Source organism: Amphibalanus amphitrite, unplaced genomic scaffold (genome assembly GCF_019059575.1).
Source record: "Amphibalanus amphitrite isolate SeventyFive unplaced genomic scaffold, NRLGWU_Aamphi_draft 000295F_arrow, whole genome shotgun sequence".
NCBI classification, from domain to species: Eukaryota; Metazoa; Arthropoda; class Thecostraca; order Balanomorpha; family Balanidae; genus Amphibalanus; species Amphibalanus amphitrite.
This window is the reverse complement of record NW_024881790.1, coordinates 548,498-564,486: the sequence shown is the minus strand read 5'-3', so window position 1 is coordinate 564,486 and position 15,989 is coordinate 548,498. Positions and strand designations below refer to the sequence as shown.

At 54.8% G+C, this 15,989-nt stretch overlaps 1 protein-coding gene across 1 annotated transcript in view; it reads right to left on the bottom strand.

Annotated features, from left to right (window-relative positions):
* LOC122387704 (synaptotagmin-15-like) overlaps positions 1 to 15,272 on the bottom strand; it is a 95,203-nt gene extending 79,931 nt beyond the window's left edge. Inside the window, exons 1-3 of the mRNA XM_043378113.1 lie at positions 15,108 to 15,272; positions 14,502 to 14,591; positions 3,968 to 4,091 (exon numbers count right to left, since the gene is read on the bottom strand). The gene's annotated coding sequence lies outside the window, so the exon portion shown is untranslated. The remainder of the gene's footprint in view (positions 1 to 3,967; positions 4,092 to 14,501; positions 14,592 to 15,107) is intronic.
* Between the last annotated feature and the right edge of the window lie 717 nt (positions 15,273 to 15,989).

Genomic DNA, 15,989 nt, shown 5'->3' with positions numbered 1-15,989 from the left:
TTTCGAACGCCGCCTTCCGCGTATCGCTACATGGCCCAGGAGCCGAGTTAGAAGGGGGGGGGGTGTTCAAACACCCCCAGCAGGGCTTGGAAATCCAGGACCCCCAGCCGGGCGCGGGTTTAAGTACTCATCTGAAGCGTCTCGTCGCGTTCTTGTTGTTCACCTCAGGTAATGATCAGGGCAGAGCCACTCAGTCCACGAAGCTGGCCCAAAGTGGTCATATCGCTTATTCGATTCGGTAGGTCCTCACAAGTCCTTTGGTGGCTTCCCGACTCGCTAGCTCAATTTGATCGGGACTTTTTTGGTGAAAACTCCTGTGACCTTAGTGACGTAATAAATGGAGTCGCCTAAGATCAAGAATGCAAAAGTAAATGCTGGGGCTCGCAAAGATTGTATAATATCACGAATTAATGCGCTTGAGACAGCTTTAGACGGCTCCCGGCGCCAAAATAACAGTTTTCATATTTCCCCAATGATTAATAATCGTGAGGTTGCGTGACCGACCTGACTTCAGGTGACTCTTAAGAAAAATACGAGATAACTACATACAAGTTGTGAGGCCTCTAGGAGATAGTATGTACCTACTGTGTAGATCATATAAGATTCATAACCCAGTGAAAGGTCCCCTGGCACGATGGGTGTTGCGACGTTGCGACATTTTGGGACCTTACAGAGGTTCACTTTTAACGTCATTGGTCAACGGCCTGACCTTAACCTTCGCACTTATAAGAGGGTGTCGAACAGACGCCCCACTCTTAGTTTTTCGCAAACAACTCGCGCAAAAAGCGGCTGTTCTCGACGAAACTTTCAGTGCCCTCGAGTTAATCAATATTACGCATATCCTTAAAATTTTTATGACCCTAACCCAAAAGACCTTTGACTTGTGACCTGTTTTCCAAGACCATGTTTGGTCGGAATCGCGATTTAGCGTATTTCGGCTCACATTAGGAGCGCGTTTATTGTCTTTTTGTGGCTTTAAGCGATCAAACATATGAAAGGAAAGGATGTTGATCCATGGATTCTAGTGGGTGTCAAGATCACGTGAAGGTCAGTCAGGTCACTGACCTTTGATGACCTTAGTTCACTGCTTCGAGTTCTACCTATATGTTTCCAGGGTAGGTTTTGGAGTTGATTTCGCATTTAGAAACCGTTTGAACATTTACGAAGTAGTTTTGGTTCCCTCGTAACATGTGACCTGATGCACGAAAACATCATCTGTGATCAAAACTAACTTGAAATTCGTGATTAGCACCCCCGCAAAACCTTATAACAGCCTCACTTAAGAAGCTTTAACAGGTCCCGATTTTCCCGACTTTTGAGTATATATTGACCTATCAACAAATGACCTAGGACCTTAAACTTGGGTATCAACGGCCTCCTTTCGTCACGGGCAACACGCTCTTTTTCCGCGAAGCTCTAGCTCGATCAGGGGCTGAACGGCAAAGGGGTCCAACGGACCCCCTCCCCTTTACGCTAGACGCTGGCAAAACACCAATATGCGCGAGGGTTAAAATCAGGGGGGGGGGCGACACGGCTATTCGCGCAATGTATTCAGTTATGGGCCGCGCGGGGCCTCGCGATGACGCGGCTGGAGGCAACTGCTCAGCGCGCTAGGATACTTCTGGCGGGACCGGGCGCTGAACGGTGTGCAATGAATGGGTTATGGGCGGGCAGACAGAGATGAGGTATTGAATTTGAATTGACATCAGCAATCGGGTGGGGATGGAGGGCGTTTCTAATGGAGCTTGGGATGGGGAAAGCCGAAAATGTCAGCTCAAAACTCCGACAGGGCCGGGTGCCGTACCATGTGTACTGTCAACTGTGTAGTATGTTTAGGCGGGCAGACAGAGATGAGTTATTGGATTTAAATTCACCTTACCATCGGTTTCTGGTGGGGTTTGAAGACGTTTTTAGTCAAACTCGGGGTGTGGCAACCCACTGGCGGATCCAGGGGAAGGCATTTGGGGCAAATGTCTTCCCCCACAATTCCGGGGCAGCGCCCGAAATCGCTTTTCGAGAATAAAAGAAAACTTCACAACTTTTCTGAGGAAATGTTGGTTAATCACACTGCACAGCACAGCAGTGCGCAAGGAATCAAAATCAGGGGTTTTTAAATTAATTCGGAGAAACCTTTTTGGGGTAAGCCCCCGCAGTGACCAAGACCGCTTCCTGGATCAGCCAGTTGTGAATAAGTCACGGTCGATACCGAGCTTCGGCGGGACCAGGCGCTGTATACGTTGTACCTACAATGAAGAGGCGGACAGACACCTAACGGCCCACATCCTACTGCTATACCCGTGCTTCTGTGGGTGAAGCACTGAAGCATCACGGAATCCCACAGGACCTGCGAGTCGACGAGGTGGCCGCTTTGGCCGCCGGGTACTGCAGCTCCCTGGAGTTGCCTGGGACCGATGGTAAAATAACAGCTCCGGCGGTGCCCCTATGGGCCGTAGTAATTAGTGAATTCCCGTAATGTAGAGATCATATCCTCAATGATCTCCATTACGATTTTATATTCCTAAACAATTTGACAGACCAATTATGCTTGCCTACGTTCAGGCATTACCTCTGATGGTTATACGCCCAGTACAACATGTGTTGTCTGTCAAACAACAATCGACGATGGGATCCCTTCTCATCATCTCTTAAACCATCGGTTGTCAATTCACCCACCCCTTTTCCCTAAAAATAGACGGTAAGATTCGGCCTGGGTCCTTATGGGTCCTGGGTCCTTACGACCCCTCTAGATTCGCCAGACGGGATCGGGTCGCCGTTATTGCACCCGTCTTAGTGTCTTTAGATACATAGACAGCTTCGACCACGGACGTCGGAAGGGGTGATCGTTCCACGAATGTACGCACCATCCAGGCCTAGGATGCATCGAGGTTTAAAAGAATGCAGTCTGCAGATCAATCAACATAACAATGGTGGTAAAATATCTCCCCGGCTCCCGCAACGTTCCAACGCCCCTCCGTTATGCATTCGCCTTATGTGTCCGGCGAGCCGGCTTGCCTCCAATGACGTCATCGGCCGGCCGGCGGTGTTCAAGGTCAAACGGCTGGTGTCCTTACCTGGAGTTCTATAGCCTTGGTTAAAATACAGCTGCTGTCATACAAAGTCGGCTGGAATCAAAGGTCAGGTTTGCAGAATTTCAGCTCTCGCAGCAAATAGACAATGGTCGAGACTGTCGTCAGCCGCGGACGCACACTCGACCAACTCTCCAAGCCCGTTGACTGCAGGTGACCTTGACATGTCAAGCCTGATCGGCCGCCGGCCGCTGTCGTGCGGTCGTTACACGCAGAGGGGAGGGAGACACAAAGCTCTACGTTATAGCTGACCTCTGACCTTTCCCCGTGCCCTGGTCATTGAACCCGCTCCATGTCGCTGGGCGGTGGCATGGCGGTGGAAACTGGTTCTAGCCTCTATACATGCCACCATTCTAACCCTCCCCTCCCCACGCTACTACGCGGCGTGGAGTACGCTCGTGCGTAACTGGGCGGAGCAAGGGGCCACGCGATACAGGGGCGGAACTGGTTGCCCTCCCGCTGGCCGAGCGACCAACGAGTAACGACTAACGACCCTGGAGAACCGTACGTCCGCGCTTGTTCGTTTCGCCGGTTGACCCCCCTCCCCCCCCCCCCCCCCTATAAGTGCGGGGTCAACACTCGCTCTGGTCTGGTGTCGTCAGTTTGCACCGAGGATCTGTGGTCTGACCGGGCCCTGCTCTGACCTCACCTGATGACCGGGCCCTGCTCTGACCTCACCTGATGACCGGGCCCTGCTCTGACCTCACCTGATGACCGGGCCCTGCTCTGACCTCACCTGATGACCGGGCCCTGCTCTGACCTCACCTGATGACCGGGCCCTGCTCTGACCTCACCTGATGACCGGGCCCTGCTCTGACCTCACCTGATGACCGGGCCCTGCTCTGACCTCACCTGATGACCGGGCCATGCTCTGGCCTCACCTGATGACCGGGTCACAGGAGTCCGGCTCATCTCGACTTCTCTGCGGCAGTTTCTTGGCCCTGATGATGGTGACGGTGAGCTTCTCTTCTGAGGCGGTGTAGGACACAGAGAACCACAGCCGACCTGCGGCACAGGACACAGGTGTAACCATAGCCGACCTGCGGCACAGGACAGAGAGAACCACAGCCGACCTGCGGCACAGGACAGAGAGAACCACAGCCAACCTGCGGCACAGGACACAGGTGTAACCACAGCCGACCTGCGGCACAGGACAGAGAGAACCACAGCCGACCTGCGGCACAGGACACAGGTGTAACCATAGCCGACCTGCGGCACAGGACACAGGTGTAACCATAGCCGACCTGCGGCACAGGACAGAGAGAACCACAGCCGACCTGCGGCACAGGACAGAGAGAACCACAGCCGACCTGCGGCACAGGACAGAGAGAACCACAGCCGACCTGCGGCACAGGACACAGGTGTAACCATAGCCGACCTGCGGCACAGGACAAAGAGAACCACAGCCGACCTGCGGCACAGGGCGGCACAGGACACAGACAACCACAGATGACCTGCGGCCAGGGCTGGGAAATCTCTCATACTTCAATGCCCCAGTAGTTAGCAGATACCGCTTTATTATTTCAGCAGAGTAGCAGAATAAGCATTTCTCTCTTTCGCTCTATTTGCCATCAGGAAATAACATAGGTACAAAAAAAAAAGATATTGAATCAAGCATATTTGTAAAGCAAAAGCTCCTACTGCATGCTTGTGATCTCCCATGGCAAATAAGAGCAAAACATTGTGAAATGCTTAACAAGCCGGACTAGAACAGCCTGCTGTTCCGGGACGTGGTGGACGCCAGGTCCTGGTTAGTCCTGATTCTGAACATGCACCGTACGCGGGCAAAGCCAAAGAACCGGACCCCAAACTCCACATCACTGGAGCGTCAAGCGTGGTCCATCATCTGGTCGGGCCGTTCCAGAACAGCGGCCGGACGGACCGTCACCGCCGACCGCCTCTAGAGCTCGGCGGCCGACCTGCCTGTGAGGAGCTGCTGGCCCGGCGCGCGGCGGCTGACGCATGTCGGCACCATCTGATCACCACTCGTCGGCGCCTACCAGAGCAGGCGAACAAGACGGATGGCCGCCAGGAGCACTCCACGAGCTTGTACTGGTCGGAAAACATCATGCTGGCCTCCATAGGCGTAGGAACGTTTTCGAAAGTGTGGGGGGGCAGGGTCCCAGAGGTCCAACACCTAACCTACCCCCGAAATCCAATTTCTCCTCGGATTTCGGCCACTTTGTTTTCGCAGCATGCTCAGAGGTAAAAAAAAAAATCGAGACAAAAACGAAAACAAAATTGGCTAAAATTTCAGGGAGACTCCCGTCCAAAAACTCAAACTGTTAACTGATGGACGGACGCGTTCCCCTGTCCTCCGCAGCCGTTGGCATCAGTGGCGTATCCAGGGGGGAGGCCAAGAGGCCATGGCCTCCCCCTTTGGCATCAAACATGCAAGTGGGCCCTTTGGGTCACTTGAGTACAGTGACGTACCCAAGGGGGGCCATGGGGGCCCTGAGGGGCGCCCTGGTTACCTGAGGGTCCCTGATTAGCTGAGGGGCCCCTGGTTACCTGAGTGGCCCCTGGTTATCTGAGGGGCCCATGGTTATCTGAGGGGCCCCTGGTTATCTGAGGGGACCCTGGCTACCTGATTGGTCCCTGGTTATCTGAAGGACTCCTGGTTACCTGAGGGGCCCCTGGCTACGGGGGCCCTGGTAACCTGAGTGGCCCTTGTTATCTGAGGGGCCCATGGTTACCTGGGGGGCCCCTGGTTTCCTGAGATGCCCCTGCTTACCTGAGGGGCCCCTGATTACCTAAGGGGCTCGTGATTGCCTGAGAGCCCCTGATTTTCTGAGAGGCCCCTGGTTACCAGTGGGGCCTCTTGTTATATGAGGGACCCCTGGTTATCTGAGGGGTCCCTGGTTACCTGAGGGGCCCCTAGCTATCTTAAGGGCCCCTAGCTACCTGAGGGGCCCCTGATCCCCTGGGTGACCCCTGGCCAGTGGTCTGAAGAAACCCTGGTCACCTGAAGGGCTCATGTTTACCCCAGGAGTACCTGGTTATATGAAGGGCCCTTGCAGTCACATTAAGGCCCTTAGTTACCCGTGAAGCCCCTAGTATAACCGTCCCCTGGTTATCAGAGGGTCCCCTGGTCAATTGAAAGGCCCTGGTCAATTGAAAGGCCCCTGGTCATCTGAGAGGCCCCTGATTACCTGAACGGCCCGTGATCACTTGGATTCAATGGTATGGCCAGGGGCGAGGGGGCACGTGTCCGTTATAGGGTTTAGGGTCCCCTCGGGCCCGAGAGGACCTGCGGTGCCAATTGGCGGCAGAGGGCCCGCGCTGGCAACGCTTCAACTGGAAAGGAGACCACAGGGCTTGTGACTTGTGAGAACACCCCATGGGCTTTTCTGTAGCCACACTTATCTCCAGAGGGGCCTCACGCCAGGTTCTGAGGGACCTTGCCGGCCTCTGAGGGTCCTTGAAGGCTAATGAGAGATCAGCTGTAAGGGCCTCATACCCGTTTGCTATGGCCCCACGGCCCACACCGGTGTTTCTGAGGGTCCTCACAACGGCGCCTGCGAGGGCCTCCACTGCCACCTCTAAGGGCCCCACACCACTCACCAGTGCCTTTTAAGGGCCTACTTCGGCGGCTCTGAGAGCCCCCACACCGACTCTGAGGGCTTCTTACCGACCTCTGAGGGTCCCTTGCCGGCCTATGAAGGGCCACCAGTAACTTTCAGGGCCCCACACACGCCTAAGTGATGGCCCCCACCAGTGTCTCTAAGCCCCAAGGCCCTCAGAACGGCGCCTGTGAGGACCCCACACCAGCGCATCTGATAGCCTTTTACCGACACCTCTGAGGGACTAACACAGGTGACTCTGAGGCGCTCGCTCGCTTCACTTCCTCATAAAATACCGTGCATTTTATGCATACTTCTCAAGCAAGAAATGATATTTTTACCTGCCAATTTTGCACATTTTCTCAGGACTTAGACAGACAGGCAGACAGACGGACAGAGAGGCCCGTCTGCAAGGGGGACCGGACCCACTGTGCCCAATCCCCTCATCGAAAGGTTCTGGAAACGCCCCTGCCTGGGTTGACAGCGGCATCCGGGTGACCCGTGGGCCCCTTTGAGAGCAGGCGGCCCCCTCCTGGGCGAAATCCTGGGTACGTACTACGTGCCTGCTTGAGTGTCCCAAGAGAAACGATATCTTCAGGGCCTCATCCAAAGTACTGGCCCCAGCATAACTAAAGTCAAACTGCGTCAAACTATCTTAACCCTCGCCCGTAAACGGCGATCTGCCACCTTCGCCCATGCAGGGGGGGGGGGTTGGTGCGACCCCCCCTTGGCGTTTGAAAACGGAGCGTCGTAGAGCTTAGCGGAAAAGACCAACGGATTGCTCTCGCCGAGATCTCGCGATTGGTGGTATATTTTTTGGTCCGAGGTCAACATTTGACCTACTTTTGACCGGTCAAAGGTCAAATTTTCGAAAAAAATAGACTTTTTCAACTTTCCGCGGCGATTGCGGCAAAACGGTGGGAGATATCGACTTGAAACCTTCACTATCGTGTCCCTTGATCAATTCTCTATCGTTTGGTATGTATTTCGTTTCCCTAGCTCTAAAAATGGCGCGTTGGGAGCGCCGTAAATCGGCACGGTCACAGTCGGCGGCAGAAATTCGAAAAATCAAAATTTAAATTTTTGAAATCTGATTGTATTTTTGGATTTGGGAGGTCCATTTGCTCCCTATAGAAGCTACTATTGCTGCATATTCCCATTGAGGTGACAAGAATTAGCAAAATAGTGGTTCGGGCGCTTTTCAAAAATAGTACCGGACGCTGTTCCTCTTGTGACGTCATAGCTCCGTGACCTGACCTGACCCGGTCAAGTTTCTTATACCATATGATAGCCAATACTTGCCCCAACATGCATGGGAAGTTTCATCACGATCCATCAACCGATGTCCGTACCACCGGCAGGAAACCTCGGGCGTTGGCACTCAGTTTGTGAAAATCCGGCCGGAGGCTGTTCCCTTTGTGACGTCATAACTCCGTGACCTGACATGACCCGGTCAATTTTTTTTTTATCAAAAGATGCGCAAGGTTTGCCCCATAAGGTACCCAAAATTTGGCGGCGCTGCGCGCCGCCGTTTTTGCACTATTTCCGAAAAGCCTCAGAGGGGGGGGTTGCACTAACCCCCCCTACATGGGCGAGGGTTAAAATGCCATTTGATGGCGCTCATAGGCCCTCAGAGGCCAAGGTCGAGCCCCCAGAGGCTAGCGTGGGCCCTCAGAGGTCGCTTTGGCGGCCATAAAGAAGCAGAGCTTACATATACTTAAGCGTGGGATCCTTTGAGGCTGGTGTAGAGCCTTAAGGAGCCAGCGCTCAGCCCTCTAAGGCCAGCGTGGGCCCTCTAAGGCCATTGTGGGGTCTTCTAAGGCCAATGTGGGGCCTTCTAAGGCCAGTGTGAGGCCTTGTAAGGCCAGTGTTTGCCATCTATGTCCAGCATGGGGCCGTCTATGTCCAGCGTGGGGTAGCCCAGCGACATGGGGCTTTCTTAGGTCAGATTGAGGCCCATTGGCCACCGAGACTAGCTTGGGGCCCTCCGAAGACAATGCGGAGCCCCTTTAGGCCAGTGTTGGGCACTCTGTGACCAGCGTGAACCATCTGCGGCCAGCGTGGGGCCATCTGTCATCTGACTTCAGACTTCAGAGACTGGTGCTGGGCCCTCAGAAGCCAGCGCGGGCCTTCATAGGCTGGCGTCGGGCCATTAGAGGCCACCTCGAGGGCCTCGGCAACCACTTTTCAGATCTTATGCATGTTTGGGCCCCTTGAGGTAGGAGTGGCCCTTATAAAGGCCGGCGTGGGACCCTCAGGGGGCATCATGGGGTTCTAGGGACCGGCGTGCGTTCGAGAGCGGTATAGGGTCCTCAGACTGACTCAAAGACTCCGAAGAGCCGGCGGGGGGGGGGGTATGAGGTCAGCCATAGCATGGGTCTACTGAGGCCATTATGGGGCCCGCAGGCCAGCGTGGTTCACTCTGTTGCCGGTGTTGGGCTTTCCGAGGCCAGAATGAGCCTTCAGATGCCGGAATGAGGCCAATGTGGGCGACTTAGAGCCATCAGAGTCTAGATCAGAGCTCAACCCGAGTCGGACCCTGCTAAAGTTAAGGGCATCAGCCCTCAACCAGCGCGAGACACTAAGAGATTGACATCTGCCCTTTGAAAAATGTTACAATCGTAAAAAATTGACAAAACATTTTGTTTTTGATAATCTTTAGTGGCCCCGGCACCGACCAAAGAAAAAAAACTGTATGCCTACTGCTGAAATAAATTGTATGTACCTACACTTCATACAGAGCTATCGATGTCGATGGCTTTTTCATGTTTTTCTTTTCTTTTTTAGATTGCCGAGTGTGCTTAAAAAGGCTCCCTCACATGGTAAAAGTGACACAGAACCGCACCTGGGCGTGGGTTAAGTGCGTCACTACTGGGGCCCCTAAGGTAAGGGTGGGGCCCCTTGAGCAGGTTTGGCCTCCCCCTTTTCAAGATCCTGGATACGCCACTGGTTGGCATCCATGCAAATTCCAGAGGCATCCAGCAACTTTTCCATTACGAGCAAGCGTGAAACGTGCAAAGCGAGTCTTTTCAATATACCTACCTATAAAAAGCAGCATGAACGGCCCAGCTAGTCTCAGCCAGGCCTATAACGTTTTTAGGAGGTTTATATCAGCGACCACTGCAACTGGGCTGATTGACTATCAGAGGCCGGTGTGGGCCCTCAGAAGCCAGTTTAACCTTCGACGGCCCGGACCTATAGGTTTTCTACATACGCGCCGGCCGAGGGGGCGGGGGGCGGGTACATCGGCGATTTTAAGGTCCTAGGTCACCCGGTGACCTCTGAGGTCAGGTCAAGTGCTCCAAGGTACAATTCAGTTTTTGGTGAATAACTTCGCAAAAATGGCCGCAGGGCCGCGATTTTGGCATCATCGTGTTCGCCTCGCTCAGGCGCGTCGATTGATATATTTTTTGTTTGGGTCAGGTCAACTTAGGGTGTTGACCTCAGGTCACGGTCAGGTCAGCGCCCCCAGGTCACGAAGCTGGTCGAAATAGGTCATGTCGCATATCATTCGATTCGGCAGGTCTTCCTGAGTCCATTGGTGGCTTTCCCGACTCGCTAGCTCAATTTGATCAAGAGTTATTGACGAAAAACTAATATGACCTTGATGACGTCATAAATGACGTCACGCAAGGTCAATATTGCAAAAGTGACGCATCTTACCTTGCAAGGAGTGCATCAAATCACGATTCTGTGTGCTTGAGATAGTTGGAGATCGTTCCCGGCGCCAGAAAAGCAGTTTTCATTTTTCCCCGTTGACTTATAATGGTGAGGTCACGAAAATGACCTGACCTCCTATTACCTTTAGGAAAAATCCGAGAAAGACAAGTTGTGAGACTCGTAATGGATACTAGATCCTGCAAGTTTCATTTCCCTGTGAAAGCTCCTCTGGCAGTGAGGGCGTTGCGAAGTTGCGACATCTGAAGACCGTGCAGAGGTTCACTTATGACGTCATAGGTCAGTGACCTGACCTGACCCAAAAATGCAGTTGGTGTCAAAAGATCCGGTTTGAACCAAAGGTTAGGTATGCCAAGTATCAGCTCTCTATCGTTAGCGTGTTCGGAGCTATCGCGAAAAAACCCTAGGGGGGGCACACGCCCCCCCCCCCCTCGGCCGGCGAGGGTCAAGTGACCTGGGTCTGTAAACGAACTGTACGAGGGGGTACCCAAAAGAAACGGGAATTGTTTCATATCTGTTTATTCACTGATCCCTACACATGGTCACTCATGTCATTCTTAAAGTACTCTCCCTGCGAGACAATGCACCTATGCAGACGCGTTTTCCAGCTCTCAAAGCAGCTCTGGAACCCTTGCAAGGTGATGCCTTGCAGAGCCATCGTCGTTTTTGCTTTTACCTTATCAAAGTCGTCGAAATGGTTTCCCTTGAGGTCTTTTTCATTCTGGGGACCAGGAAAAGGTCACAGGGTGCCAAATCCGGTGAATAGGGAGGGTGGATCCGTGGGGTCGTGCATTTTTTGTCCAAAATTGTCTGACACTCCAGGCGGTGTGCGCTGGCACACTGTCGCGATGAAATCACCACTCCCCGCTTCGCCACCTGTCGGGGAGTTTTCGTCTCACCGTGTTTCACACACGCCGCAGAACGTCCAAGTAAAACGTCTGATTGGCAGTTTGACCAGGGAGGAACAATTTCCTTTTGCACACTTCCCTTTTCATCGAAAAAACAAATCAGCATTGTCTTGACATTTGACTTCACTTGGCAAGCTTTTTTGGGGCGCTTTTGGGATAACATTTGACCACTTTTGAAGTGCGAAAATCATTCATAAACCCGCGTCTTGCTCACGGCAGCATATTTGTATGCTACTTGAAGCATTGGAACCGTTTCAGTCGCGGACTTCCCCAGCAGGAAACAAAATTTCACAGATGCGCGTTGTTGCTCAGTTCCGCTATGCATAAAAAAACGACGGATCGGGCGGGAGTGCTTCAATAAATACGTGCGCCACGGGGCCGCGCCTCTTTATTTCGTCACCTCACGGTGCAGACTAAGTCCCAGGGGCCAGACAGGTTTGCCCCTAGCAGGGCAATGCCGAGCTACAACTGGCTTGGCCTACAGAGAACGATTCCCGTTACTTTTGGGTACCCCCTCGTATTTCGTTTACCCTTTTCCAGCCATATATTTTGGCAACCGCTTGGCCGATTCATCAGCGGTCTGGAGCATCAGATAGCCCAATCATTTTAAAAACTGAATAACTGTTTTGATGTATCCGGGTAACCGTCCCGGCGCGTGGCTCTCTCTCTCAAATGCCAAATCAGGAGCGTTTAAATGGCTTCTCTCACAAGTCACATATCTTTGCAAGGATTGGAACGATTATTATGAAACTCATGGCTTGTATAACTATTCTATTTTACTTACCTATATGGGTTCCATGTGGCAATAAATTATCATGTGTCACGGTCGGGGTGCTGTTGCACGTGCGCATGTGTGGGATCCGCTCATGTATCTCGAGAACAACCCGGGGCTGCTCGGGCTGCTGGGGCTGGCCGGTATATGCCCGGGGCTGCTCGGGCTGGCCGGTATATGGGGCTGGCCGGTATATGGGGCAGCTGGGGCTGGCCGGTATATGGGGCTGCTCGGGCTGGCCGGTATATGGGGCTGCTCGGGCTGCCCGCCGGTATATGGGGCTGCTTGGGCTGGCCCGGTATATGGGGCTGCTGGGGCTGGCCCGGTATATGGGGCTGCTCGGGCTGCCCGCCGGTATATGGGGCTGCTTGGGCTGGCCCGGTATATGGGGCTGCTGGGGCTGGCCGGTATATGGGGCTGGCCGGTATATGGGGCTGCTTGGGCTGGCCCGGTATATGGGGCTGCTGGGGCTGGCCCGGTATATGGGGCTGCTCGGGCTGGCCGGTGTATGGGGCTGCTGGGGCTGGCCCGGTATATGGGGCTGCTTGGGCTGGCCGGTGTATGGGGCTGCTGGGGCTGGCCGGTATATGGGGCTGCTGGGGCTGGCCGGTATATGGGGCTGATAGGGCTGGCCCGGTATATGGGGCTGCTGGGGCTGGCCGGTATATGGGGCTGGCCCGGTATATGGGGCTGCTCGGGCTGCCCGCCGGTATATGGGGCTGCTTGGGCTGGCCCGGTATATGGGGCTGCTGGGGCTGGCCGGTATATGGGGCTGGCCGGTATATGGGGCTGCTTGGGCTGGCCCGGTATATGGGGCTGCTGGGGCTGGCCCGGTATATGGGGCTGCTCGGGCTGGCCGGTGTATGGGGCTGCTGGGGCTGGCCGGTATATGGGGCTGGCCCGGTATATGGGGCTGCTGGGGCTGGCCGGTATATGGGGCTGCTCGGGCTGGCCGGTATATGGGGCTGCTCGGGCTGGCCCGGTATATGGGGCTGCTGGGGCTGGCCGGTATATGGGGCTGGCCGGTATATGGGGCTGCTTGGGCTGGCCGGTGTATGGGGCTGCTGGGCTGGCCGGTGTATGGGGCTGGCCGGTATATGGGGCTGCTGGGGCTGGCCGGTATATGGGGCTGGCCCGGTATATGGGGCTGCTGGGGCTGGCCGGTATATGGGGCTGCTGGGCTGGCCGGTATATGGGGCTGCTGGGGCTGGCCGGTATATGGGGCTGGCCCGGTATATGGGGCTGCTGGGCTGGCCGGTATATGGGGCTGGCCGGTGTATGGGGCTGCTGGGGCTGGCCGGTATATGGGGCTGCTGGGGCTGGCCGGTGTATGGGGCTGCTGGGCTGGCCCGGTATATGGGGCTGCTGGGGCTGGCCGGTATATGGGGCTGGCCCGGTATATGGGGCTGCTGGGGCTGGCCCGGTATATGGGGCTGCTGGGGCTGGCCGGTATATGGGGCTGCTGGGGCTGGCCGGTATATGGGGCTGCTGGGGCTGGCCGGTATATGGGGCTGGCCGGTATATGGGGCTGCTGGGGCTGGCCGGTATATGGGGCTGCTGGGCTGGCCGGTATATGGGGCTGCTGGGCTGGCCGGTATATGGGGCTGGCCGGTATATGGGGCTGCTGGGCTGGCCGGTATATGGGGCTGCTGGGGCTGGCCGGTATATGGGGCTGGCCCGGTATATGGGGCTGCTGGGGCTGGCCGGTATATGGGGCTGCTGGGGCTGGCCGGTATATGGGGCTGGCCGGTATATGGGGCTGCTGGGGCTGGCCCGGTATATGGGGCTGGCCGGTATATGGGGCTGCTGGGGCTGGCCGGTGTATGGGGCTGCTGGGGCTGGCCGGTGTATGGGGCTGCTGGGCTGGCCGGTATATGGGGCTGCTGGGGCTGGCCGGTATATGGGGCTGGCCGGTATATGGGGCTGCTGGGGCTGCCCGGTATATGGGGCTGCTGGGGCTGGCCGGTGTATGGGGCTGCTGGGGCTGGCCGGTATATGGGGCTGGCCGGTGTATGGGGCTGCTGGGGCTGGCCGGTGTATGGGGCTGCTGGGCTGGCCGGTATATGGGGCTGCTGGGGCTGGCCGGTATATGGGGCTGGCCCGGTATATGGGGCTGCTGGGGCTGGCCGGTATATGGGGCTGCTGGGGCTGGCCGGTATATGGGGCTGCTGGGGCTGCCCGGTATATGGGGCTGCTGGGGCTGGCCGGTGTATGGGGCTGCTGGGGCTGGCCGGTATATGGGGCTGCTGGGGCTGGCCGGTATATGGGGCTGGCCGGTGTATGGGGCTGCTTGGGCTGGCCGGTATATGGGGCTGGCCCGGTATATGGGGCTGCTGGGGCTGGCCGGTATATGGGGCTGCTGGGGCTGGCCGGTATATGGGGCTGGCCGGTATATGGGGCTGCTGGGGCTGGCCGGTATATGGGGCTGGCCGGTGTATGGGGCTGCTGGGGCTGGCCGGTATATGGGGCTGCTGGGCTGGCCCGCTCCGCTCACCGAGTGCGGCGCGCTGCTCCGTCTGATCGGCCTCGGTCTGGTCGGGCAGCCGGTATATGTCCGGGTCCAGCCGTCCCAGAGCCGCTCTCTCTGCCGAGCGGCAGCAGCGTCAGTGGGACAGCGTCAGCGACTAACATCAGCACTGGCATCAGTAAACGTCGCTCACACTAGTCACAGCATCAGTCACAATTGGTCACAACCAGACATGTGCATGGATCTGAAAGGTGGGCCTTTGATCCTGGTGGATCTCTCGACAAATTTTACAGGCTGGATCTATGATCTCAGTCACAGACTTCTCTCTCTCTATATATATAGAGAAGTCTGTGTCTCAGTGGATCTCAAACGTTGAGGTTGGATCTATGATCTATTGTCATTTCGCGACAATTCTGTAGGTTAGGATCTATGATCTATGTGGATCCCACGGGCAATAATTGGGGATACCTATGACCTGTGGCTGTATGGATCTCACGACATGATGTACTTGAACAGAGATCCAATAGTGAAGTTGTTTCTGAGAATGAATCGTGTGTTTCGATATGGGTGGAGCGCCGATGGAGCTAGGGCAGCTGGTCTGGGGTGCCCACCAGTGCCCACCAGTCGGCTTACTTGGTGACCGGCTGAAGAAGACGGCTGACGGAGAGCCGGCGCGCGCCTCGCTCGGAGACGATTCGGCCGACCAGTACTGGGAGCCCAGCGGCGACGGCGTGCCGCTGCGCCAGCCGCCGTCGGCGCCCGCCGGCTCTGCCGGCACAGCGCGGCGCACATAGACATACATACATACACATACACATACACACACACAGTGAACACGAGCGCCGCCTACACCACATTTCGTCCCCCTGGCCAGTCGGCTGTATGGTGGCCTCAGACGGTCGTTAAGAAGAATACATTAGAATATAATGTAGAATATCCAAGACAGTTAGGATAAATGATAACAATAACACGTCAAATGTATATTTAATAACACAGTGATCAAGGTATTTTCATACCGAAAGCTTTGTGTGTTTAAATATACATTTGACGTGTTATTGTTATCATTTATCCATTAGAATATAATTAGATAAGTAAAAGAAATTGACCTTTTCCTCGACATTAAAAATGCAAAAGCCGAATAATGTATTTAAAAAAAGGTAAATGTTAAGTGCTCGAGCGATGAACATATTGAATATAATCAGATAAGTAAAAGAAATTAACCTTTTCCTCGACATTAAAAATGCAAAAAGCCGAACAATGGCTACGTTTCCATGACACAAGCTAAGCCGATTTTGCAAAATGGATTTGCTCCATCATAGCAATAAAGGGACCCTCCCACCTTCAAAAAAGTTAATGAATTGGCATGAAAGTGATGTCGCTCGGTTCAGAAAGAGCAAAAACGAATATCTACCAAATTTCATCGAAAAATATTCACTGGTTTTCAAGATATTAGACTAGTATTATTAGACTTTTACGATTGTTTACTTTTTGGGATCTCCGCTGTTCCTAGTAGTG